This window comes from Nelumbo nucifera, chromosome 1, assembly GCF_055504915.1.
Source record: "Nelumbo nucifera cultivar China Antique chromosome 1, China Antique-T2T, whole genome shotgun sequence".
In the NCBI taxonomy this organism is placed as follows: domain Eukaryota; kingdom Viridiplantae; phylum Streptophyta; class Magnoliopsida; order Proteales; family Nelumbonaceae; genus Nelumbo; species Nelumbo nucifera.
In genome coordinates, this window is record NC_142649.1 from 129697495 (window position 1) to 129723851 (window position 26357).

The following is a 26357-nucleotide window of genomic DNA, read 5'->3' on the forward strand; positions in this document are numbered from 1 at the left end:
TCAAGCATAAATGGCACAACAAGTAAGCTAAAGATACCTCCACCAGGCAGAAGCTAGCGGTTCTACCTGTTTTGGCAATAAGAGGAGCTCAAGTTAGGTGGCATTTGATAGCACTTTTCAGAGGTCTGAATCTAAAAATGCTACTTTCAGACTTCACCCCTTGTTTGGTTTTACCTCTTAAAATTGGTCTGAATCTTATTTTTAGATCTGAAAATAATAGACTTTGGGCCAACTCTTAACACGCTCAGACGCATTTAAGAGCTGGTGCATAGTCCAAAATATCCTTACAATATTTTGGAAATGATGCGAATTACCTCTAATAACCCCAAACCCAAAAAACCTAAACATTCGACCTCTCTTTCTTTCTCTCTCTCTCTCTCTCTCTCTCTCTCTCTCTCCCTTCTCTCTCTCTCTCGGTCTCTCTCTCTCCGCCCTATCTTCCTGCCATTGCGGTTGCAAGTTGCATCGATGGCTCTCTCTCTCCCCTTGTCTTCTCTCTCTCTCTCGCTCTCTTCACCCTATCTTCCCGCAACCGCCATTGCAACTTATAGCGACGAATCTCTCTCTCTCTCTCTCCCCTTCCTCCCCTGTCTTCCCACGACCGCCACTACCGCTGCAACTTGTAATGGCGGCTCTCTCCCTCTCTCTCCCCTTGTCGTCTCTCACTCTCGCTCGCTCGCTTTCTTTCCCTCTCTCTCTCCCTTGTCTTTCCACCACCGTCGTTGCAACATGCAGCAACGGTGGTTTGGTGAATAATAATAATAATTTTATAAATTATTAATTATAAATTATTTTTATTAATTATAAATTATTTTAATATTTTTTATTAAATTTACTTATGTTATTTTTTAATTATTAATTATTTTTATTATCTGGTAATTTTTAATTATTTCATTCATTTGTAAAAATTATTTTAGTTTTATTTGTGTAAATTATTAATTAGTTATTATTATTTATTTTAATATTTTTTATAGTCATTAATTATTTTTTTTTTTTAATTTTAATCGTTTCATTTATTAATTAGTAATTATTAATTTATTATTTTTTATTTGTATTGTTTCAATATTATTTTGAGGTTAAAATTTATTTTTTATGAGATAATGCAAATTGAATTCAACATTTCCAAATAGTATGTTTTAGGGGTGAAATAGTAAAATCAGTAAATTTCAGATAGTAAAGGGTTGATCCAACACAAACAAACTTATGGATTTAGATCCTCTAAAAAGTAGAAAAGCATCTATGCCTCTTTTTAGATTTCAGACACATTTAATATCTTTTTAACTTTTCAGATTTATCAAACGCCACCTTAGACTCTTGAGATTGATAATTACTTCCAATTAATCACTTTGTAGCTTTCGAACAATTGTGAAGACTGATATGCATCAATGCATGCAAGTTGCAAGATTTGATTCATATGTCAGTGGCATTAACTCACCTACTACTGGTTACAAGAAAAAAAAAAGGTTTGACACTCCAAAATATGATAATTGTGATTTTCTGGTCATGCCATCTTGGTCAAGAGAGTGATTCAGTTTAGTTTGGGTCAGTTGGGTGGTTGGAACATTTCGATTATGACCCGGTAATAAAGACCATTTTTTCATATTGATCACATGTGGCGGTTTTTAAAATGTTGACTTAGTCAATGTAAAAGACTTAAACTTCCCATGAGTTTTGTACTAAATACTAACACCTCTCCTTTATAATGGACCAAGACCATGCTTTTCAAAACCGGACTGGAAAAACTAGTAACCGGTCAGTCCCCCAGGTCTAGTTATACTAGAAACCGGAAATTCCTTAAAAACATTGAAAAAGTTAGAAAACCGCTGACCTGGTCGGTCAGACCGCTAAACCGTTCGACTTGGGGCAATGGTTCGTGGGTTATCCTTTTTATTTTCACTGTTTTAAATAAAATAAAAAACAAAAAATAAAATGACTTCAAAATCCCCATCCCAAATCGAATATTTAGGCCCTTTAGGGTTAAAACCTCCATTTTGCAATAGTGACCAATGTATTTTGCAGCACTTCCTGGCTCCAGTAGTAGGAGTTGTGGCAGGCGAGTTTGCAACGGTGTTCGACTTGCAACAACGGGCAACGAGTTTGTAGTGGTTGTCCGGTGAGTTTGCAACGGCAGGCAGGGAGTTTGCAGTGGCAGTAGCACCACCATTGGCGATTCTGAAAGTTGTAGCAACACTTGTAGCGGCAACTTGCCTGCATCCAAGCCCGAGCCCACTGCCACACTACCATTACCGGTAGTGAAATCGTGAAGGACCTGAAGGTATAATTTTTTTTTGTGAGTTCAATTGATTCTTTGAATTTTTTGCTTAATTATTTTTTCTGAATTCTTTGCTTAATTAACTATAGAGATTCACATACTCACATTGGCATAATTAATTTTGTTTTATTATTATTTTTTTCAATTCCTTGCTTATTTGCTATGTGAATGATGATGATGATCAGACGATGTCAAAGAATGATAAAATATTAAAATCTCTATTCTTTTGGATTTTTTTATTTTTTGCAAACATATGGTTTTTGTATTTTCTGCAAGCAATTTTCTGCAAACTCTTTTTTTTTTTATTTTTTCTGTATTTTCTGTATTTATCTGCACTTTTTTGTTTTATTTTTCTGTTTTTGTTTCTGTATTTATTCGCAATTTTCTGTTTTTTATGTATTTTTTTACAATTTTCTGTTTTTTTTTGTATTTTTCTATATTTATTTGCAATTTTCTGTTTTATTTTTCTGTTTTTCTGTATTTTTTAATATTTTCTATACTTTTTTTGTATTTTCTATTTGTTATGTACTTTGTTATTTTTGTATTTAGATAGTTTTATTTTTTCTGTTTTTTCTGTATTTTTTAGAAATTCTGTATTTTATTTTTATATTTTTTATGTATTTTGTACTATATTATTTTTTATTTTCTGTATTTATTTAATTCTAATCTATTTTTTATTATTTATAAATATGTTTTTTATTTTTTATTTATTTATGACATCACGGGTTGAACCGTTCGACCTAGACGGTTGTACCACTTAATTGGAAATCGGTCCCCTGATCGGTTCTGTTTCCGGTTTGTTTTTAAAAACCATGACCAAGACCTCCGCTATAAAATACTTAGCCATTATATATAACAGAACAGTTTAAAAAAGACAAATATGGCCCTTTTTGGTCCAGTTAACACCAATTATCTTTTGATCCCTTCTTAACAAGGTTCAAAATATTGATACGCCCGATACGGTGGTAGGGGCGTATCAGGAAAATTGATACTGTATTTTTATAGTTTTTATTTTTTATTTTTTTTTTGCAACCAGTTCAGGGGGCGGTTTAGGTCTCCTCCACCCCCTGAACCAGTCAGACCCCCGATACTCCCATTCTTCTTTTAACTTTGTAATGTTTGATTAATTAACATCAATTTCTCGTCAGCATTCCTATCTTTCCAATTGCTACAAGCAAATTAATTAACAATCAGTTTGCCATATCTTATGTAGCGGTTTCTTTCAAGCACATTACTGCTTTTGCTTGACCAACTGTAGCAAGAGTGTTTGACATCACTCTTATAAATTAATGGGTTGTCACTAACCCAGCCCTGCAAATCAATCACTTTTGAAGCAGTTGCTTTAACTCCAAAACCACCTTAACAATTTGAGGTTTCACAAAGAAAATCACCCCATCGATCGTTGTCTGCAGCTACCTCCTCATTGTGATCGGAAATTGTGATATCGGAAGAGGAAAGCCTTTTTGCAATCAAAATCCTTGTGAGCAGTTCGGATCCTTGAAGCAAACTAGACACTTGATCTCACCACTAGAGTCATTTTTCCATCTCTGATGAAGTTGAAGTTGTAGTTGCTTATCAAAATTAGAGCCTCTCTAGTGATAGAGCCAGTGCTTCTGACTGTCTATATCTGCAGTTCTTGGTTCCTGGGTATCTGATTTCCTTGTCTAGAAACTTGTCCTTCTTCCCAAATGCCTGATCTAATTCTGGAGGCTTTTCTGATGCTCTCTACCGGTGGTCTTTGACATTGACGGCACTGCGTCCTTGCACTTTCCTCTCCGATTTTCTTGGAAATTGAGTAACTATCTTTTGTTAAAAACAAACATGATCGTAAAGGGGGTAATATTAGACTTTCGAAAAAGTTTAATAGTATGCGAAGTCACATGCAACTAAGGGGGCGTTCTTTTTTTGGATTTTGAGATAGAGTAAAGTTTGTTAATGGGATTTTGGTTCCCATTAACTAACAGTCCCATATTCTTTTTTTCATATTTATGTGGGGACCAGGGAAAGTTTATTTTCTTGGGTATCACTAACCCAGGTAAGTAATACATATCTCCTAAGTGGGTAAATAACTTTTCTACCTAAGGGGAAAATTGTCAACACTTGAATGGGACAAAAAATGCTCCTTTTAATAATGGATTTTTATGGCTAAATTGGTTATTGTCTTATTTACATGAGAAATAAAAGAACATGGGTAAATGCATTTACCCAAGTAAGTGTTTCCCATAAAAAACTTACCCAAGTAACTTACCGATGGGGCCTAAAATTTGACAGATTGTTCTTTTGTCCAATGATGTCACATGAAAGGGGATGTCTCAGTCCATTTTGAAAAGTGAGGACAAATTTCTTAAATTACTCTTATGGTTTAGCTAATTGACTAGCCCTATCATTACTGTTTATATATTATCTTAGAGTACCCCTAAGTTTTATGACAATTGTCTAAAACCTCCCTTACCGTTAACTTTCCGTCACATGTGACATCATGTCATTGATATATTTTCCAAAAATTCCTAAAATACCCTTTCATCTAAGTCCACTCTGTCTCTGATGAAGAACCTATAACAACTTCATCTTGGGGTTGAGGTGGAGCACCAATTTCATCTTCTGGGGATCGAAGAAGATGATTATAACTTGGAGTGACAATGATCCCCATTCTTGACATTGATTTCAAGAAAAAGTTCGTAGCTGTTGTAAAATGCATATGAAGCGTGGTTTTGGAGGGTATTTGGATTGTAACAGCTTCCCGTAGGTTGGATTGCCGAACAATCTACCCTCCAATTCCACAAGCATTACCTATGGCCTCGGTGTTGTTTCCTATGGATCTCAAAATCTTTTCAAACAATTGCAATAGGAACAACAAAGCTACCAACCGTTTTCAATCACCAAGCGGAAAAAAGTTATCTTCCATACCAATGTTTTTGAATCATCATTGACTCGGATAGTCAGACCGTTCGGCCCGAAAACCATTCGGACAAGCGGTTTCGTTTCACCCCTAACCCGTTATTGGGTCAAAACCCATTGATTTTGTTAGAAAATCGCTGACATGGGCAGTCGAACTGTTGACTCGGTCAGCGGTTTGCAATATAAAGTTACAGAGAGAATTTGATGATTCAGGTCTGAGATCAGACACAAATTCAGATCTGGGATCTAGTACGAAGAAAAAGAAGAAGAAGAAGAAGACACGAATTCAGATCTCAGATTTGTATTTATTGCCGCCACCTCGCCGTCGCCGGTGAGCATCCAATCATCCTCATCCTCTTCCTTCTTCTTCCCTCCTTCTCTCCTTCTTCTTCTTTCTTTTTTTCTATCTCAGACAACAATTCTCTTTCTGATCTCAGCCGACATCTCTTATGAGATTTGCATATTAGGGCAAATCTCAAATAAACATTTGCCCTAATAGCCTTAGCTTTGAAATTCTCTCAAAGTGCTTAAAATCTTAATTTATTCATCAACGATAATGCTACTTCGACGTCTGAGTAGGTGTTTCCTCAACCTTGCTACCTTGAACCAGTAAGGAGCCAATTTGCTCATTGCTTCCATTACTTTGGGGTCCTCCTCATCTTCATATCCATTGCCTCCTATAAAACAATCAAATAAATAGTTTCTAGTGCTTGGACCCTGAGATCTAGATCATGAAAGTGCACTCCCAAGTTCAAGTGGCATTTCTTATGTGTCTTGTTCGCGGCAGAAGGCAGAGCTGGTTAGAGAAATTTTGACATCAAAAGCAAATTTTGTAGCTGCTTCTCAGCTTCAAAACAGCAATTGCGAATGGTCCCAGACACCCCCTTTCTCAGTAATAGCAGTCATGAGCATGGAGAATGAAACTGAGACCTTAGACGATAATAGAAATAGGAGGCCATTTTCCGACAGAAAATGGAATCACGTTCTTGTCTCCCTGTCTCCATCTCCGTCCTTTCCTGTTTCAGTGCTGGTTTCATTCTAAAAATTTGAAGAAGAATAATGGGTAAAATAATCTTTTTCATCTTTAATAATTGTAAGAAAATTTAAGAGTACTCTAAGATAATATATAAACAGTAAATTAAAAAATTTACCCTTTACAAAAAAAAATGTGAGGACGTTTAAATCTTTTACCTTAAAATAAATAAACAATGATGTTAAGGAGTTTTACTTTTGTCGTAGATAATACGATGGCTTTATTTAGATAGAAGTTCATTGTACATTAAATTTAAGTCTTGTGACTTGAACAAAAATCAAAGCAATTATGTATGGATAAAATAGGTTTAAACGGATCTGAATTAAATTTTCATTTGATCGGTGATACTGTTAGCTTGGAAAATCAAAAATGGTTTGTTGAACCCATGGCCCAGGTGCAATTTGGGTCGGTTAGATTAAGAACTAGTCAAAATTTCAATGTCCAAAGTCCAAACTCTAATTTCACCCTGTTATAATTGAAATTCTTCAAATTGAACAACCTCATTTGCAGTCCTATTGTAGATCTACACCAGTAATAAAATACATGAGACCCGTTTGGTAATATTTTTTCTAGAAAAATATTGCTCTAAATCATACATTGGAAATTGTGAAAATGTGGTCTAAAAAAACGTCAAATTCAATGTTTTCTTAGAAAACAATCAATTACTGCTAGTGATGCAATGATGTGGCATCAAGTGGCATCATCTTAGACATTGGATAATATAGACCAATGCTGAAAATGATTCTACAACACTGGTACTAAACAAACTGTTTTCCCAGAAAACAGCCTATGTGGCAGCACCATTTCCAAAGAAAAAATAAGCACCATTTTCTCAACAGTCAGCACAGATGCCAAACACCTACTTAGTTTCTCACTGTGATAAACTAAATTATTTTATCACTAGCGTGGAAAATTATCATTGGTTCCACAGCCCATTGAACAACCATCACATTCAGTTAATCTGAATTCGTATTAAAGGGAGTGTTCAGCGATATATACTTATGGTTAAGGATAGATTCGAGCTGAGCCAAGCTGAATACTTGGTTATTCGAGCTCGGCTTGTTGAAACTGTATTAGGCTTGAGCTCAATTCGAGCTAGAAATTTGAGCTCGAGCTCGGCTTGGTTCAAAGCTCGCAAGTTTGAGCTCGGCTCAGCTCGATCTCAACTACAAATCAATTTTTTTAAAAAAATAAAACATATACATATAGAAATGTTTTTATTTACATACAAAAAAATAAGAATTATAAAAATTATTTATTTTATATATTTATATGTATGTATGTATGTATGTATGTATGTATGTATGTATGTATGTATGTATGTATGTATGTATGTATGTATGTATGTATGTATGTATGTATGTATGTATGTATGTATGCATGCATGCATACATGTATATAATAAAAATATTTATTTATTATACTAGCCTCGCGAACCTCATGAGCCGAGTTTCATTGGGCTCGAGCTTGACTCGATTAGTAAACGAGCCTATATATCAAGCTCGAGCTCGACTCAAAGCTCGGATAAACTGAGCCGAGCCGAGCTTTTCATGAATCGAGCTCGAATTATTCGTAAGAAACTCGGCTCGTAACCACCCATACTTAAGGTTATAGGCCCAGTATTCCAGCTCAGGCCTGTCCCGTGATCACCCATATACACACCATACACAACATCCAAAAACACTATCAAGTATCAACGTTTTGTGGATTATAGAACCTGTGATTCAAATACACAACAGTTTGGCCCAGGGGTTTAAAATCTCTGTACAAAAAACCCCCTCGTGAATGGAAAATAAAAGATTGAAACAACAATCCATAATTTATGGGTAGGATGGAGGTTCTAACAAAGTCCAAACACTTCATTTGCTGTAAATATCTGGGTTTTCATTAGACATCCCCAGGCTTATTTGGGGCAGTGGTGGCACTACTAAGGGTGTTAATGGACCGGTTTTGTTCAAAATCAATTTGGAAGGATTGGATGGACCAACAAGATATATTGAATTAGACCAATTTAGTCCAAAACATGTATTGGATTGGACTTGGTCTGTCTGTAATGAATTTATATTGGATGATTAAACCAATATCTGATTCATTGATATAAGATAAGAATATAGATATTAATGGACCAGGTTTAGATTAAAACCAATCTAAATTAAAATAAATTTGAACAGACTGGGTAGTTTAGTTATTGAATTGGACCGGTCCAAAATGATCCAAAATATTCATTAGACTGGATTGGACCTAAAACTCACATTGGACCAGATCAGATTAGACCATATCCAGTCCAATTAACACGCCTAGACACTATATTTCCAACCATTTTCTCAACTCCCAAGTGCAAGAGTAGAGGACTAATACAGGTTCCAATTTACATTCTTTCTAACTTCAATAAACCGTTTCCAAAAAAATGTGGTGATTTAGCACCAGAGTCCTTGGTCTTTGGTCTTGGTTTGTCAAAGGCATTCACATTTACAAATCTCTGCAGATTAATAAAAAGCAATTAATTCACTCATGGGATCACATCCAGTCCACTTTTTGCGACTTGGAAGCTGTCTCTAGCTAGCTGTTTATCCCCCACCCAACCCAAAACAGACAAATGAGTCAATTTCTCTAAAGCTCAGTTTAAAAGGAGTAAAAATGCAAATATGTAGAGTATAAATACATTCAAAACAATATAAAATATAAGGTTTTGCACTCTACATATTTATATTTGTAATCCTTCCAAACTGAGTTTAAATTATCAAAAGCTTTTTTCCATGCTAGCTACCGATGCCAACCTCTGACAAACGATGTTATGTTAGAATCACATTAACAATTTAAAACATTATTGCTTATTTTGATATTTGATTGACCGGTTTCTTAAAAATTTACTAATTGATGAGAAAATGATTATTAAAATAGAAAAGTACGGCAGGCCTAATGTATATTTCTGAATTCCACTGCAAAATTATAAACATCCAGATGTATTTTCGAGCTGACACCTACCCCAAATGTACTTTGAGCTTATAAATTCTGACCCTGGGCTGAATCGTCATTCTCCCTTATTAAAATTGGACTGAATTGAATGATGTGGCACCTGAATATGTTCCTATAAATACAAAAATCATTATTGACTGTTGTGGCAGCTGCAATGGTACTAAAAAAACAATCCTCTGATTTCTGAGAAACCTGTGATCTCAAAAATCACTGATTGTGAGAAATTTCATGGGAGGAATCAGCGTGGGTCCTAAACATGTCCATAATCTCTCTCTATATAGAGAGAGAACATCTGGACATGATATTGGTCCCAAGTGGACTGCTGATCATGCTGAGTTACCATCTCTACCTCCTTAATTCATAGAATCCTAAAACATCTTGAGACAACCGTCATTGGCTATGAGAAGTTGAGAACGACCACGATAGTCGATAGTCGATAGTATGGCTTGGGTTGAGAGGACGTTTCTGGTTATACAGAACTTTAATTTCCCTACTTTATTCCAGACTGAGTTCTCGTATTTCTGAAATAGCTAGCTAAGTAAATTAGGTCCGTTCGTTGATAATTAATGGGTATTGGCAGGCTGATTCGAGCAACCTTGGGCAGCTCAAGTAACACATTCTGCTGCAACCTTCCTTTGGGCCCAGGACCCAGGTCACTAAGCTCACTTGGACGGATCGCAGTTGGCAGAGAAGAAGAATACTAGTTTCTGTTAATTAATTTAATTGAAAGCTAAAGCCCTCATTTCATATGGATTATGGAATGAATATGAAGCCCATACTTCTCTATACACCCATGACCCAAGTAATGGACTATCCTATTAACAAGTATGAGGCAATTAGTGAGGTTTCTTAAAGACCAAGGTTTTTCACACTTGGCAAATTAGTTTGGAACTCAAATTAAGTTTTTGGGTTCTTCTCTCCACCCTCTACCAATTCCTCCCATAAAAAAAAAAAGCAACCTACATAAAGTGTCAATCGACTGGTTTTGGATTGGACCCCATGCAGTTCAAAATCAATTTGGATGAATTGAACGGACCTACAAGACATTGGATTGGACCAATCTAGTCTAAAATATTTATTAGATGGATTTGACCTGATCCGTCTGTAACAATTTTATATTGGATTGGGTTGGATTAAGCCAATATCTGGTCCATTTATATAAGATAAGAATACATGTATCAATGGGCCGAATTTGAGTTGAAACCAATCTAAATCAAAATGAATTTTAATATATTGGACAGTCAAGACATTGAATTGGACCTGTCCAAATTGGTCCAAAACATTCATTGGATTGGATTGGACCTGCTCCATTTATAATGAATTCACATTAGACCGAATCGAATTAGACCAAATCTAATCCGATTGACACCCCTAAGCCTACATGTAACGCATGCCCAAGCCTTCTCCTACTTGGATTAGGCTGCATGTTTGGGCTTATCCATTTAAGCCATTTAGTAATTAACATTATTGAAACATCAAAATTAAAACCTGAATTTGAACTAAATTTTATAGTGTACAAACTGGTTTCATGTTCATAAAAGTATAATATAAATCTCATTTTATCAATTTCCACCTTGTTCTCTTATCCAAGATCGCAATTGCTCCACTTGTTAGAAGTTTATAAGAGAGACCTCTAACGGAAAAACTGCAATAAAAGAAGAATATTTCCAATAAAAAACTTCGAAGTGAATTACAAGGTAATATAAAGACCCCTACCTACCCATGAATTCACGCATAAAGTGGACTCTCATCCAACCTTCTAAACAACTAACTCATTCTTATAAATAAGACACTGGACCTTCTTGAAGTTTCTGGTTGTTACCGAAACTAGGGGTGCAAGTTGGGCAGGTTAGGCCGGGTTTATGGTCAACTCAGGCATTCTAAAATTTGGGTTTAAGGCTCAACCCAAAGTCAAGCCCGATTTTTCCAATCCAAACCCAGCCTACACTGTAATTTGATGCATTTGGATTGGGCTCGAGCCCAGGCCGGGCTCAGATTAAGTTCGGGCTACCTAAGGACTAGGCCTGAGCCCAACCTGAAAATTAAAAAAGCCTAACTTTTTGGGACCAGGCCCAGCCCAAGGACCGGAAATCCAAGCACAGCCTGTGTAAAATTCTGGGCTGGGCCTGTCCAAATTGCACCCCTACTCAAAACCTCCCCTAAAGCTTGGTAATTGCAATCGCCTTCCCTAAACCTTTTTAACATAGTTGCAAGTGGACCCCCTTTGTTTGAATCCTCTAAAAAGAGCCATGAAAATGTCCAAAAATATCCATGCAGTTGCTTTTGACCAAAATGTCTATTTTCCGAATTTGTTCCTCATATGAATGGCTAGCCCAATCCCTTTTAGCTCTTTATTTTTTAAATTTACCCTTCATATCAATAACAAACGTAAAGCTACAACTTTAAATTCTCATTTTCTAATTGCAACTGTGACAAAAAAAATCAGAAAAGGTAATTATAATTATCAAACTTGAAGGGAAGTTTCAGAAATTTACCCGATAAGAAAATCAAAACTAATCTCCAATCTCCACACCGAACTAACGATGTTAATTTGCATGTTATACTTCTACTCACCCATTTTGGTAACTAATTAACCCCTTCAAAATCTATCCATAACTCAAAATACTAACACTTTGACACATGGGCCCACTAAGAAACACGTAACAGGTTACAAATATAAGTTGATGACTTGATGCACAACTAGAGGTGTGATGTGGGCTGGGCTGGGCTGGGCTGGCATGATTTGCATAAAGAAATTTAAAAAGTAATAAAAATTTAAATTAATAAGATAGACAAAAAATTAAGAAAAAAGGTTTAAAATTTTATTATATGAATTTTGATGTACATAATTATTTATATATATATATGATATAATAAAATAAAATTGAAAAAAGAAATAATAAAATTAAAATAAAATCTAGACTTGATAGGCCAGGCAATATAGGCTGGGTTGGACTTGAACATCAGACGGGGGAGGGGGTAGTACTGTTGCATGACCCCGTGCATCGGCATCCATATTACAAATGTAAAGAATCTTCCAATATATTTTCATCTAAAATATCTCTGTTGTGGCTTCTATGAGCTAGTTAGCCAATCCCAGTATTCTCTATTGGTAATGGGATTTATTGCAAGCTAAAAACTTTGCATGTACCGCGAAATCATGGAAATTCAGCCATACATAAAGAACATCTCCCTATAAATTTAACATACATATATGAGAGATATTCTTAATGTGTGACTGACTGTAATGTGAATAAGTTTTTTACTTTCAGGAGATCCAGGCTATTCCTATGGATCCTGATTTCACAAAATTATCTTACCCGTATAATTTCAAGTAATGCACCTGAAGGCATCTGAGTAACTTGATTTCCTTGGACTTTGGCTATTAGTTTCAAAGAATTCAATGCAAGGCCCCCTTGTTGGTTTTAGAAAATTTTCTTTCATCTGCCTTGCCAAATTGTCCAAAGAAGAGGAAGAGAGAACTTTTTTCCAGTAGTTTGAATGTCGGCATCCGCATCTCCATCTGTTACCACCATACCATTCTAAACTTTTCTCCATCCCGTTTTTAGGACCTAAGCCTTATTCGCTTTTTGGTAAGTTACTTATTTAGGTAAATATAGTTATCTGGATAAATTTTTTCTAGGAAACACTTATCCCAATAAGTGTATTTATCCATGTTCTTTTATTTTTCATGTAAATAAGACAATGACCATTTTAACCATAAAAATCCATTATTAAAAAGGGCATTTTTGTTCCATTCAAGTGTTGGCAACTTTTCCCCTACGTGAAAAAATTATTTATCCACGTAAGAGATGGGTATCACTTGCTCAGGAAAATAAATTTTTTCTATTCCCCACATAAATCTGAAAAAAGAATATTGAATTTTTGGTCAATGAGAACCAAAATCCGATTGACTAACTTTCCCCCCTCTCAAAATCCAAAAAAAGAATACCCCCTTAGAATCACATTTACTTATAAATGTAAAGACAACTAATAATCACCACAATTTTTTGTAGTTCGTTTTTTTTTATTTTTTTGAATGGGCCTAAAGGCCAAAATGCAATAATAATCAACCGTCTTGAATTACAGATCCTTCAAAGCAGGATAAATCCTAATTAACTGTGAAGTACAGGAGGGGGGGGGGGGCGGTGACACCATTCCAAAAGAAATGACCAGAAATACGCAATTTGGCAAGAGTATCAGAGTATCAGACAGATTCAAAAGAGGAAGAGAAAAGCCTCCTGCAATCTGCAACATACGCATGTATTGACCAAAGTGGGGAGGAAGACTCCTCCAACAGCTATTGGAACTTGGATTCAGTGGACCCTTCGGTCCACAGGATGCATGCACCCTCCAATAAATTTTAAACACGTCGGTTTGTACTTTTAACAGGAAAACTAAGGGGTTTCTTGTCTTAACAGTGAATTGCATGGTTGAACAGGGTATTCAAAGTATTAAAACAAAGATTTTGATCGGGTACTCAAACGAACAAACTCATCTTCTCCTCTAGAGCCCGAAATCCTCTTTGCTCTGTCTCATTAAACCCTAGTCTTTAACCAGACCACTAGTAGTGGTGACCGGCGGCACCAACGTTTAATGACAACATTCAACCAGCAACTACATTTCCCGTTTCTTCTTCTTCTTCTCATAGAGGTTAGGGTTCTACCCTACCCTTCAACTGGGATTCTTTTTCATTCTTCACCGGCGGTTGCTGGCGAAGAAGAAGAAGAAGAAGAAGACCGCCTGCCGCCGATTTAGGGTTAGGGTCCTGCTTGCCGCTGGTTGAATGATTCACCACCAGAGATCGGTGAATCAGTGAGGATGTCGCCGGTTTCTGTGTTCTTGAACTAGGGCTCGGGTGACTCGAGAATGGGGGAGAGAGGGAGTTGAAACAAAGGGAAATATTCTCCCTCTCGATTGATTTTATTTTCGTCTCATCCGATTCCCGCCCGGTTCAACCAGTTCACGGTTATTTAACCTAACAGCAACGAGAGATATTCTCAGGTTCGAAGGGGTGACGTGTATGCCTCCTATTGGAGGGTTCACGCGCCCTGTGAACCCCGGAGTCCACTGAATCCGGACTCCAGATATTGCATGTGGAACTCTAAAATGAGACAATGTTCTAATGCATGGTGAATGATACGAGCTCAGATTTCCTACTCACTTTTCCTACCCGCAGTGAATTGGAGCCACACATTTGGATAACTGCAACGCAACTTCCACGTCCTCTCTTGCATTGCTTGCTGAGAAGCAATTAGAAATTAGAATAGATGATTATCGATCGGTTCCGCCCAAACGTAACGCCAAAGACAACTCAACTCCCAAATAAACCGTAAAACCGATCATCAAAATGTTAACACTTTTAATTTTGTTTTGTCAGAAGTAGAAGATTTCCATTTCTCGAAGATGAAGTTCCCTGAAATCAATGAACAATTCCCAATTGCTCCAACTGTCGAAACAATTCCAAACGCTTCATACTATATCCAACGGCAAAGATCAGTTCTCGAATTTTTAGAATTTTCCTAAACAAGAAGCCTTAATTGGTGGTTGAATAATGCAAAATTCCCTGAATTCCTTTAAGGGAAAAACGAAAGCAAAAAATATGGAAATCAATTCCTGAGCTTGGTATGGAGTAAGCAATCAGAGATGGATGGTCGGCCGCCAGAGAGTAGCCTCAGAAGGGATGCCGAACTTATACAGCACGAGAACGACAACACCAGCCAACAATCCACTAGGACCCAACAATGTCGAAACAGGCGAAGCGATGGACTGATGAAGGACGTTTGGCTTGAAAGGCTTAACCCAAGTGGGACTTATCGTCAGCAGTTCTCCTGCTCCAGAGTTTTCTTCGTGTCTGTGGACCAAAATCTCTAAGCTTACAAAGACCCACTTCATTAAAACCCAAAATAATGAAAAGATTCTTTTTTTTCTTTTGATAGATGAGAAATGGAATTGAATTTAAGAGGATAACCATCAACCCATAGCAGTATTGGTACCAGTTCCCTAGCTCGTCTTGCGCGTTCTCAGGGAGTATGAAATCGGCGGAAACTTGAAGGGGAAAGAGCCAGTGGTGGTGGTCAACTGAAGACGGCGGTAGGAGCTTGATGGGTCCATTTTCTGTTGGAATTTTTGTTGTATCGTTGCTGCAATGGTGGTGGTGGCGGAGGGCTTCAATTGGGTTTGGGGATAGCGCACGAGAACAAAAAGGTGCTGACTTCACATGGGAATTCTTGGCGTGTTAGTACTTGGAAACACACGCTCACGCTTTGTGGAATATCCTCTTGGGGTGTGTATTAAGGTTAAGTGCCAATTAATAAACTTCATTTTCTTATTCTGCAGTTTCATCATGGACTGCAATTCAAGGTACCCATTGCTTGCACGTCTTCCACCTGTTCGGCTGTTCCTCCCACTCAAACTCAGATGAGAGATAAGTAAAGCTTTTCTTTATCCCAAATACGTGGAGTCTCCCAAACTGTAGATAACTAACTCCAGAGAAACAATGAAGTTTGCGAAGGAAGACCTAGACATGTTCCTGGTTCCAACTGGATTGTGGATCATGTTTGGTTACCATCTCTTCCTCCTCTATAGAATCCTGAGATATCCTGAAACCACTGTCGTTGGCTATGAAAACCACAATAGGATTGCTTGGGTTGAGAGAGTGATGCAGGTTAGAACTCTCTCTCTCTCTCTCTCTCTTAATTATCTGATAACTCAATTGGTATTGGCAGGGCGACTCAAGCGACCTGGGGTCAGCTCTGACAGTGATCTCAAGCAACACAGCAGCAGCAACCTTTTTGTGTTCAATTTGTATCAGTCTGAGCTCCCTGATTGGAACATGGGTTGCAAGTTCTTCGGACAACATCCTTGTGAGCAGCCTAATTTATGGAGACACAAGCCAGACAACAATCTCCATCAAGTACATCAGCCTCCTCTCATTTTTCCTCGTCGGCTTTGTATCGTTCGTTCAGTCTGCAAGGTACTTCGTCCATGCCAACTTCCTGATAAGCACACCGAATACCAACATACCCATAAAATATGTGCAATTGGCTGTGATAAGGGGAAGTAATTTCTGGTCGCTTGGGCTTCGAGCACTCTACTTTGCTATTACTTTGTTGCTCTGGATTTTTGGTCCAATCCCAATGTTTGCTTCATCAGTGATCATGGTGATATTCCTGCATATTGTTGACACAAATCCCCACCCACTGCATCAGTATAGCATGCAGAGACGTCCGTTAAAAAAGCTAAGCCAGGACCATGACCTCATCAATGGGAGTTAGGTTGGGGAGATGTGCAACCAAGGAAGCAGTAAAACAAATCCTCCTCAAATGAAAAACAGTATAAAGCTTGCAGATGCCTCAGTCTTTCCCTCCATTTCCACAGATTTCAAATGGGTTTTCTGCTTTCAAAAGCAATTGGTGTCTTCTTGTTACTACTAGCCTTTGGTCATTGCTTTACAATCTGATACTTTCTCTTGAGAATAAACTGAATTGATCCAATTTCATAAGTTCAGTTAACTTTGGACAGATGCAAATTGCATTTTTTTTTTGAAAGGTAGAGCAAGAGTAGTAAGCATCTTCAGTACTGGACTACTTGGGAATTTGTTATTCCACACTATCAATGGCCATATTCTCTGTTAACTTCTGGGGAAGACAACGGCATTATGAGCTTGATTGCTTGAAACACGATTGAGGTATATTTTAATAAGAGACAAATGATCTATACTCGCTTCCACCCTGACAGAAGCCGCCTTCATTTGGGTTTGGGAGTAGTGGTAGAGAACAATCTCAACGCTGGTATGAGTATCAATTACAAATATTTTTACTAACATATAATTCCCTCCGTTATCAACTCTTTAGAGATGCCAATATCATGATTTTTAAAAACCTAACCGGTGACCGAACCGGTCAGGGGTCTGGTTACCAGTTTGAATGGTCCGATCGTTCGACCCGAAAGGCCGGCCCATTCTGACAAAAAAAATAAAAAAAAATTAGAAAACTGTTAAAACCATTCAAACGGTTAACTGGCCGGTTCAACGGTTTGCTGATCAAAATCAATGGTTTTGGAGGAAAACAGACCGGTTCCCAGTTTTTCCAGTCCGACCATCCGGTCCAGTCCGGTTTTGAAAACCATGGCCAATATAAAGCGTAAGGCTCAGTTTGTATTTGTAGTTTTGAAACTGAGCATAAAGTTCCCCTTCATGGTCAATGGATATTTTTAGGGAAATAGTATTTGTCAACGCATACATTTCATAATGTGAAGCAAAAACTTTCCCAGATACTTTGTTTTGTTGTTATAATAATAATTTCCTTGAGGCTCCTTTTGTTTCCAGTGATCTGAATGGGGTACAAATTCTGCACCCAGTTCAGTTTTGCATCCGTTTGTTTGTAATTATGATTTATACTCCTACTTGTGCAAAATTTGTATCACCTTCTTCCTACTTCAATTCTCTCTCATATAAAATCTGGATCATCATTTTGCTTCCGACCTCATTACTAAACAAACAACATTTATCCTACCTCCATTTTTTTCATATAAAGTGATTACTTATATTTTATTTCCTAATTTACTTCTTACAAACAAATAAGACAATGTCAAATCTGAAGGCCTAGCTTATTTGCAATGCAAATTTTAATTGCATTGGAATAAAATGCATGGGAGTGCAAAGAGGCTAAGTATAAATTCTAGTTTACTTTTGGTTTACATTGACTGTCTTATATATTTGTGATAAGTAAAATGTGCTGGTTGATGTATACCCATAAAATGGGCTGGGCCAAGAAATAGGCCTGGCATGGTTCATCTTTTGTGATTGGGCAGTTAGGGACCTCAGCCAATCAACCACAAAATGATGGGATTTCATTACCATCACAGCAATGGTAAGGTTGTGTTTGGTGTGAGCGAGTCCAAACTTAGTTCAGACACATCCTATTTAAGAAATGGCTCTTAAAATTAAGGTTGCATTTGGTATCATTATTTTTTTCTACTAAAAACATTTGGGGCTGTCTCATCGCATCACATTAGATAACCACTTTCACCAAAATTGTATGCATTGGATTGGTGTTGGCATTTATAATAAACACATGGAATTTGGTGTTTTAAGTAGAAGCGACAATGGTACCTCCATTTAATGCTAAAAATAAAATATTTATGCAAACATTGGCCTCTTCTATCAAAAATTTGCATTGATAAACCCCAAACGATTCCAGTAGAAACAGCAATAATACCAAACACAACCTAAGTATAGACCCAACCACATGGCTGAAAGGTCCAGCTCAAGCCTGACCCAAACCTACCCAAGTAAAGAGTTTAATATTAAGGTTGTTGTCTTTTTTAACTGCAATACTTTAAGGCAGTGTTTGGTTTGATAGAAAATAAGACAACAAGAAAAAAAAAAAAAAAGGAATTTCACAAATTTCCTGAATAACTTTCCCAGAAGCTGCAATACTGCACCTTTTTAACAAATGGGCTTTAAAATTAGGTCCAAGCCCAAAACTTGCAAATAAGCTAATAATGGACCCGCTTAAATGCTAATTGAACTAGCCGCTCATGTGCACACTCAGCTGTAGCTGTTATTTTCACGCTAGTCATCAGTGATCCACCCTGTCAGACTATACTGATAGAGGTGGATACATAGGAGGCCCGTTTGGGAGGGCTTCAGCCTTGATAGAGTTGCATTAACTGAGCGGCTAGAAACTACCGAAAATAGCTTCACTGGAAGTGATTTCTCAACTCATATAAAGCCTATTTTGGCTTACTGGGTTTTTTCACCAAACATAGCTTCTTGGCTTTCTAGGTAAGCCTACCTTGCAATGCCAAAAGCCACTGTGTAAAAGCCCTTCCAAACAGTCACATAGCCTACGCCTTGTGGCTTTTGTAAGATTTAACAGAAGAAGTTGCATAAAGCTGATTTGGTTTATGGGAATAGGGGTTTAGAGCTAGAACTGGCCATTTCAATTCCAATTTGCACAAAGTTGGAACCCCATTTTTATTCTTGGTGGAATGACATTTCTCCATTTGAAGGAATGGCCATTCCCTCCCCTCTCCCTTGTGAATGAAATCTCATTCCAACCAATTCAATTTTTCAATCCAATTCTTACCTGAACTAACCAGACTATAGGAATAGATAGTTCTGATTCCGATTCCGCTTCTGAGGAATTGTGATTATGATTCCAATTCTGATTTCGACTATAAACCAAAACGGACCCTAATTTCATTTTTATGATGAGTATTATATCAGCCATTATCAACATCCCTGAAATGTCAGTTTGAATACTTTTTCCAAGGCTACAAGGGTTGGTTCATTCCCCTTGCCAACTTGTCTCTAAAGAGGAGAGGTCAAGTTAATCTTTTGTAAGCTTTTGCTCAATGTCAGCACAAAAGTCATATGAAGGGACCATAGCCATGAGTAGCTACTATCACTAAAGTTCAACTGCCAATCCTAGTAAACAGGAATTCATCTCTTCACATTAACTTTGCTGATTCATGGCAAAAGATTAATACAAAGTGAAGAAAAAAAGTGTTAATCTCCCATTGAATTAAAGCCCGCTTTAGCCTGTAACAACACAGTCTATTGCATCTATAACTTTTATGGTTTCAAAGCTTTCATCATTTTCCCAAGCAAAAAGAGCTTATAAACTCTTCTTTTATATAAACTCTTTAAGCATAAAGATAGCTAAGGAATTTGTGAAATATTTCTAAAAGAAACTATGAAAAGAAAGTCTTTATAGTAAATTAAGCAAATATGTGTGAAAACAAATCATTTTCATTGTCCTCTAGAAACAGAAAAGGAATGAAAGAAAGAAACACAACAATTACATAGAAAAAAATGCCATCTCCTTAGCACATGATCTAAAGAGAAATCAGATCCAAAAGAAAAATACAGAATTAATTTACAGAGAAGAATTTAAACTTAGGAAAAAGAAATCCAATAATAAACTTTGTATCACTAAACCCCATATCAAAAATGGATTGACATTAAGACAAATTCAAAGGGGAATGCAACTGCCTTGGTAGGGTTAAGAATCCACTAGTTAGTTGACCACCCAACACAACCCAACAAATATAATTCCAAAATGCATGACTAGGCATTCTATTAACTAGGGCTCGAAATGATATAGGAAATAAGGGCAATTAAAAAGAAAAAGAAGTAGAGGATGATGATGATGATAATGATGAAGAAGAAGTGCAATCATTTTCATTTTCATGTTGGGAAAAACTCAATTTTCATTCTTTTGTACATGAGATTGATTGGAGTGCATCTCATCTTTTACAAGCCACGTACATCTCTGAAAAAGAGACAACCAAACCTTTGGCTTTGTTGATAAAAATGAGAGAGTTTTTTTTTTTTTTTTTTTGGGGGGGGGGTGGGGTGGGGGGTGCTATACTTCAATGATAAGGTTTGTACCTTTATCAAAAGTGGGATGTGCCCAACACCACTATATATCCATTTATGGAACAATCATATCCATGTATTTGAAGGTATTTTCTTTGACATTGGCGAAGTGCTATCAGTTAGAGAAATCTTTACTAAAAAAGTAGGATGCAGGGCTGAGGTGGTTCATGGAGTGAACAATTGAGAATGACTACGTATTAACCAAGTGACCTTTAGGAGTGAACACTCTGAATCGGGCAAATCACTCTTAAGTTGCCTAGCCAAGGGCCGAAGGCTAGGGCTGTTTGATAATGGCTGAAGGGTCTGAACTGAATTGATAAAACTATCATATAATAATATAGTCTAGGGTATAATACTTAGGGTGCAACTTAGGGGTTTAGATGTAATAAGCACAATAATCAGTGAGTACATAATAGCTGTGTGACACATGTTCTAGTTAATGCGTTTTTTATCCAAACGTTTTTGCTCTATTAGACAGAAATTATCCATTATTTTATTATTTTTGTCAAAATAATTAAAAGTAAAAACAATGAAAAGGAAAACCTAAACATGTTGGGAGTTGGGATTCATTTACGTTTTTCTTTTTTATTATTTATTATTTTTAATTATTTTGATAAAGATAATAAAATAATGGATAATTTCTGTCTAACAGAGTAAATGTGTTTGGATGAAAGGCGCATTAGCTAAGACATGTGTCACACAGCTATTACGTGCTCACTCATTGTGCTTACCTAATGTGCCTACTACATCCGGACTTGTAACTTAGGTTAGGTTGTATTGGAAACTTGTTAAAATTTTTAATGGACCCAAACTCTAACCCGAGCTCTTAGTCCACTTTTTGTTGGAGTCTTTGGTTGCTCCATAGGGCTGCTGTCGAACTGAGCTCTAATCAAATAGTTTGGGTTCAAGTTCAATTAGGTTTGACTGAAGTTCAATTCCAACTGAATTTGAATCTTGAGATAAGCTCAATTAGTTATTCAAAATTCAAGCTCCACCAATAAAAAAGTTTGGCTTAAAAGTTTGTGAACCTAGCTCCATTAACATATACATACATACATACATACATACATACATACATACATACATACATACATACATACATACATATATGTAAACTAAAGACTTTTAAAATACATACATACATATATACATTCGAAATTCACCACCTGGCCAAACTAGCACTCAAGACTTTTAAAATGTTGTATTTCTCATTTTATTTCTTCAAGCAATTCTCATCTAATGTAAACTGAAGCCTTTTCGATGAAATGGGAGTGACCTAAGAGTCTCACCTATACTATATATATAATAGAAAGAGGAAAGAGGGGAGGTGAGAGATCCTCTCACCACAGAGATCATGCATGCCTCCTCATCTTCTTCTTTATCACACATGTGTATATTTATTTTTAAATTAAATCATTAAAATACAAGTCAAAATTAAAACCCTCATGCATCTTCATTGTTTCTCATAAAATCCATATTTACTCATAAGATCATTCTTAAATCTCTCTCTCTCTCTCTCTCTCTCTCTCTCTCTTAACAGTCAATGTTTGTAACATGATGATATCTCCTCTCCCCCATTAAATCCCTTTTTCCTCTTAAATCTCTCTCTAATAAAGTAAGGGTATAAATTAAATGGGTTGGGCGAGGTTAGGAGACAACTGGCCCAACTCTAAATTTGAACCCTAAGTTGAACCCAAACTAATACCAAAACCCAAAGTTTCCCACCCAGTACATGGAGTGAGCCAATCTTCTTCTATAAAAGTATAAAGAAATCATTGCTCTTTTCCATGGGTTGTCAAGTTTTTCTCTTTCTTTATTAATTTAATGTAGATTTTTTCATGAACTGTTTTGTTTCAATAATAAAATGCAATGAAAACACTTAATGTGAGCCTTTGGTTATCTTCATTAGTTCAATTTTAAAAATGTTTTTAAAATTTAGTTATTGATCTCATGGTAAGAACATTTTTTTTTTGGCTTTATAGGACCACACAATGGGGGTAGCCCATCCCCCAACCCTGGTGGCAGCAGGAGTAGTTGATCATAGGTCTTTGCTACATCTAACCAAAGAACCCCAAGTCTTTTCTGCATCTAACCAAAAAACCTACCAACTGAGCCACCATTGGTTGGTTATCATGCTTAGCTGTTGATTTCTGTACTTATCCTTGTAATATATAAGTTATATAAATACCAATAAAGTTGAATCTCAGTAACTAAAAAAGAAAAAGAGAACTATTTTTCTACTACTTTATATACAAAGAACTAGAAATATGTAAAATGTTACTTTGTTTTTTTAAATACATTTTTGAATAGCAGCAACCCATGCATCATAAGGGGCCACCGCTAGTTCAATAAAAAACTAAAAAAAAAAACTCTAACTTAATCCAATGTAGTTGAAATTCTTCAAGTTGCATCTCTTAAGGTATTCATAACTTATTCTCTAAAAATACAAAGCAATAAGTCAGCTATTCAGCTGTTATAAAAATGACCCCTAAATCTTGGATACAACTACAAGAACATGGTATCCGAAAATTAGTCAGGGGCCCTTGCCACCTCTCCATATTCATACATCATTAGATGGATTCTATCCAGAAGGCCAATTGGACCAAGAATTATTATCTTGATTGTCTTATTGCTTTTAGGTTATTTCTTGCATTATGTTGTTATTATTAGGAGTAGTCTACTACTAAGACATAGCAGTCGATTTCTAAGAGCAATCGATTGGTAGTAGTCGACTACTATGACATAGTATTCTACTACTAAACAGAGGATCCTCAACATAAGCAATCAAACAATAGTCATCATGTTCGACCAAGATGACAGTTTCTGGGCCAAATTTTGTTTTAATTATTATGGATTTTAATTTAGGCCTCGTTTAGCATGTATTTCCACCTAGATTGTTGGTTGTTTAGAAGTTCAGTAGTTCGCATTTTGGTATTTTCTCGTTTGGTTGGAAAAAGATTCATTCATCAAAATATGATGCCCCGAAAAAGACGCATGAAGCCCATTTTGGGCTATTTTTTAAAAACACTAAAGCTTTTCGAATTTTTTTCTCGCATCTTCGCACGGAAAGACATGCCTTAACCAAACTGTCTTCAAGTTGCTAAAATATTAATGTAAAAGCTTACATTGTCTTTTGGCCTATCATGTCTACCGAAAGATCTTTCAAAAAAGACTTGGCAAAAGGCACCTTATATAAAATGTTACAAATTGATCCATAGACATAGACTGGATCGTCGAAATGTTGACCCATAAACCGGTGGTTAAGGGGGTATTCTGTAGTGTAGATCAGAAATTAGTGGGTGTGGACCAGTCCATACCACAACTTGTGGTAGGAACCAATCCACACCACACCACAATTCACAATTGTTCTGAACTATAGATAAATTGTGTGGCATAATGGCGTTCTGTAGGCGTGGTGTGGACTAGTCCACACTATACTTTTTGATTCCATGTATCTCATATACATTTTATGAATGATCTACATAATTAATCATAAATATCTAATTTTTGCATTTTATATGATAAATATATTGAAAAAGACATCAATGAATTAATATTAACCAATAAATATTAATGTTTATAAAAACAATAGTAAAATCATTAAAAAAATAAAAAATATATTTTAAATATTTAAAAATATTACTTTATTGATAAAATATTAAAAAATTAAGTAAAATAATTAATATTTTATTGATAAAAATATTAAAAAATAAATATTTAAATAGTTGATAAAATATGGTGGACCGGTGGAGGAGAGTTGCAGTGGTGGAGAGCTTCAGTGGGCAATGGAGACCTCCAATGGTAAAATGTGAAGCAAAATAGGGTTTCAGGGAGAGTGTGAAGCACGGGGTCAAAGAATAGACTGTGGACGGGCCCTAACCACGATATTTTGTCGTTGTCGCTAAATTGGGGTGTGGATGGAACCGGTCCACAATATAGCATGGACCAGTCCCGTCCACAGCCAACCGAACAGGTGTTCATCCCATGGACCAAACCAAAACAGTCCCATCCACGAGACGAACACCAAACCGAACACCGCCTAAAATGGTTCCGATTCCGGTCAGTTTTTAAAAAATTGATTTTTACCGCAATTTTTTGATAATATGATTCTACAACAGTTAGGGACTGTTTGGAAGGACAGGTCTTACGCATATTGTGGAAGCGGCTCAAGTGCCTACTTTTTTCTAGGTCGGCTTGGCATGTACTCATCATTTGGGGTAAGCCCCTCGTAGTAGTAGGACTGTCTGTGGGACACTTTGGAAAATTGCAACTCCAAATTCTATAAAGAAGTCCTTGCGAGTTGCGACAATCATGACATGCCACATTACCTGATATGCGGGACCCACTATCCCAAAGCTGACATGGCTTTATTGTAATTGGCCAAATATGACAAGTAGAACTGTAGCACATTTCAAACCTCAATATTCGGATTTCGGAAAACCAGCCGACTTTCCGTCTATTCTTTCGATGCCTCAAAATCCATTAAAGCTGAAAAGTCTCCCTCTGACAGCCTTCTCCCAAACAGGTACTTTAATTCGAGCATGGGAAAAACTTTATCTCAACAACATTTCCTTCAAGACGAGGGCTATACGGGTCGAATAGTATTCGGTCGGGGTGATCTGAACCCGATCGATAAAAATTCTAGAGATACGAGTTCAATCCTTCCTATTAAAAAAACCCAGATTCAATTTGATTAAATACAAATAAATTTATGGATAAAAAATGCATTTCTTATTTTAAGGAATTATTTTTCAATTAAAATGTCATTATGAATACTAAATTTTTAACGGCAAAAAAGAGATAAATCGTTAAAGGTATATTTGTTTGCGATATAAATGTAAATATGTACAGTGCAAAAAAGTCTCAAATGGGTTCATGAATACAAACTTTTAACATTTCTTAGCCCATTTGTATTGTTACTGTTTATTTTCAATCCAAGCAAACACTTGTACATTTTTTATGGCATTTGGAAGAAAGCATCAGCTTTCAGATATGCAAATGGGGTTTACCTGAAACGTAGGAAATAGAAGATAATGCAAGATCGGAAGTGTACATGGGTGCAAAAAATAAAAAGCAAATTTAGATCTGTTATGTACCATCGGTACATAACTCAAATTTGCCAAAATTGATGGTAGATCTGTTATTGATTATGTCTGAGAGGAATGTCACCCTCTCCAATGGCGGTGGTTCAAAGTGGACAGCACTTGTATGTGATGGGTAGAACGAAGAACACTAACAAATAGTAAGCACAAATCTACAAAAATAAGGGAATGGTTAGTACAAAATAATAGAAAATCGTGTTTACTGGTCATATTTGATGGATTTGTTGCCGTTGTAATAGGGTTTAGTAGTGACGGTGACCACCTCCCATGGACGAACGATGGATCCGTGAAGCTTGTTTACTCTCTCTTCGAAGAAAGCAAATGTTTATATTGAAAATATCAATATGGAAATGTCTTGATTTCTCAAAACGAAATTGTCAACAAATACAATTTTCCACCGTTTTACAATGCAGAAATGCATTGCAAACAAACGCCTACAAACTTAAACTGGAGTATATAAATGTACCAGTTTTGTATTTGTATCACAAATAAACACAGCCTAAAACCAATACATTTGCAACCCTATACTCAAGCTTCTGCCATTTTGAGAACTCCTATCCTGCCTCATAATATTCCCACTTGTTGGATGTGGACTAAATACTTCACTGCCAAATTTTTCAATTGGGTAGCTTACAAAAGTCTAATACAGAATAATTTACCTTCTTTAAGCACTTCTCTTCAATCCTG

General features: G+C 36.4%; 1 long non-coding RNA gene across 1 annotated transcript; it reads left to right on the forward strand.

The window, feature by feature from the left end:
• The first annotated feature begins 13307 nt into the window (after window positions 1-13307).
• On the forward strand, window positions 13308-17653 carry LOC104613195 (uncharacterized). Its single transcript, XR_016080148.1, has 3 exons — window positions 13308-15416; window positions 15519-15846; window positions 15908-17653. It is a non-coding gene; the product is annotated as an uncharacterized LOC104613195 (long non-coding RNA).
• Window positions 17654-26357: the final 8704 nt, after the last annotated feature.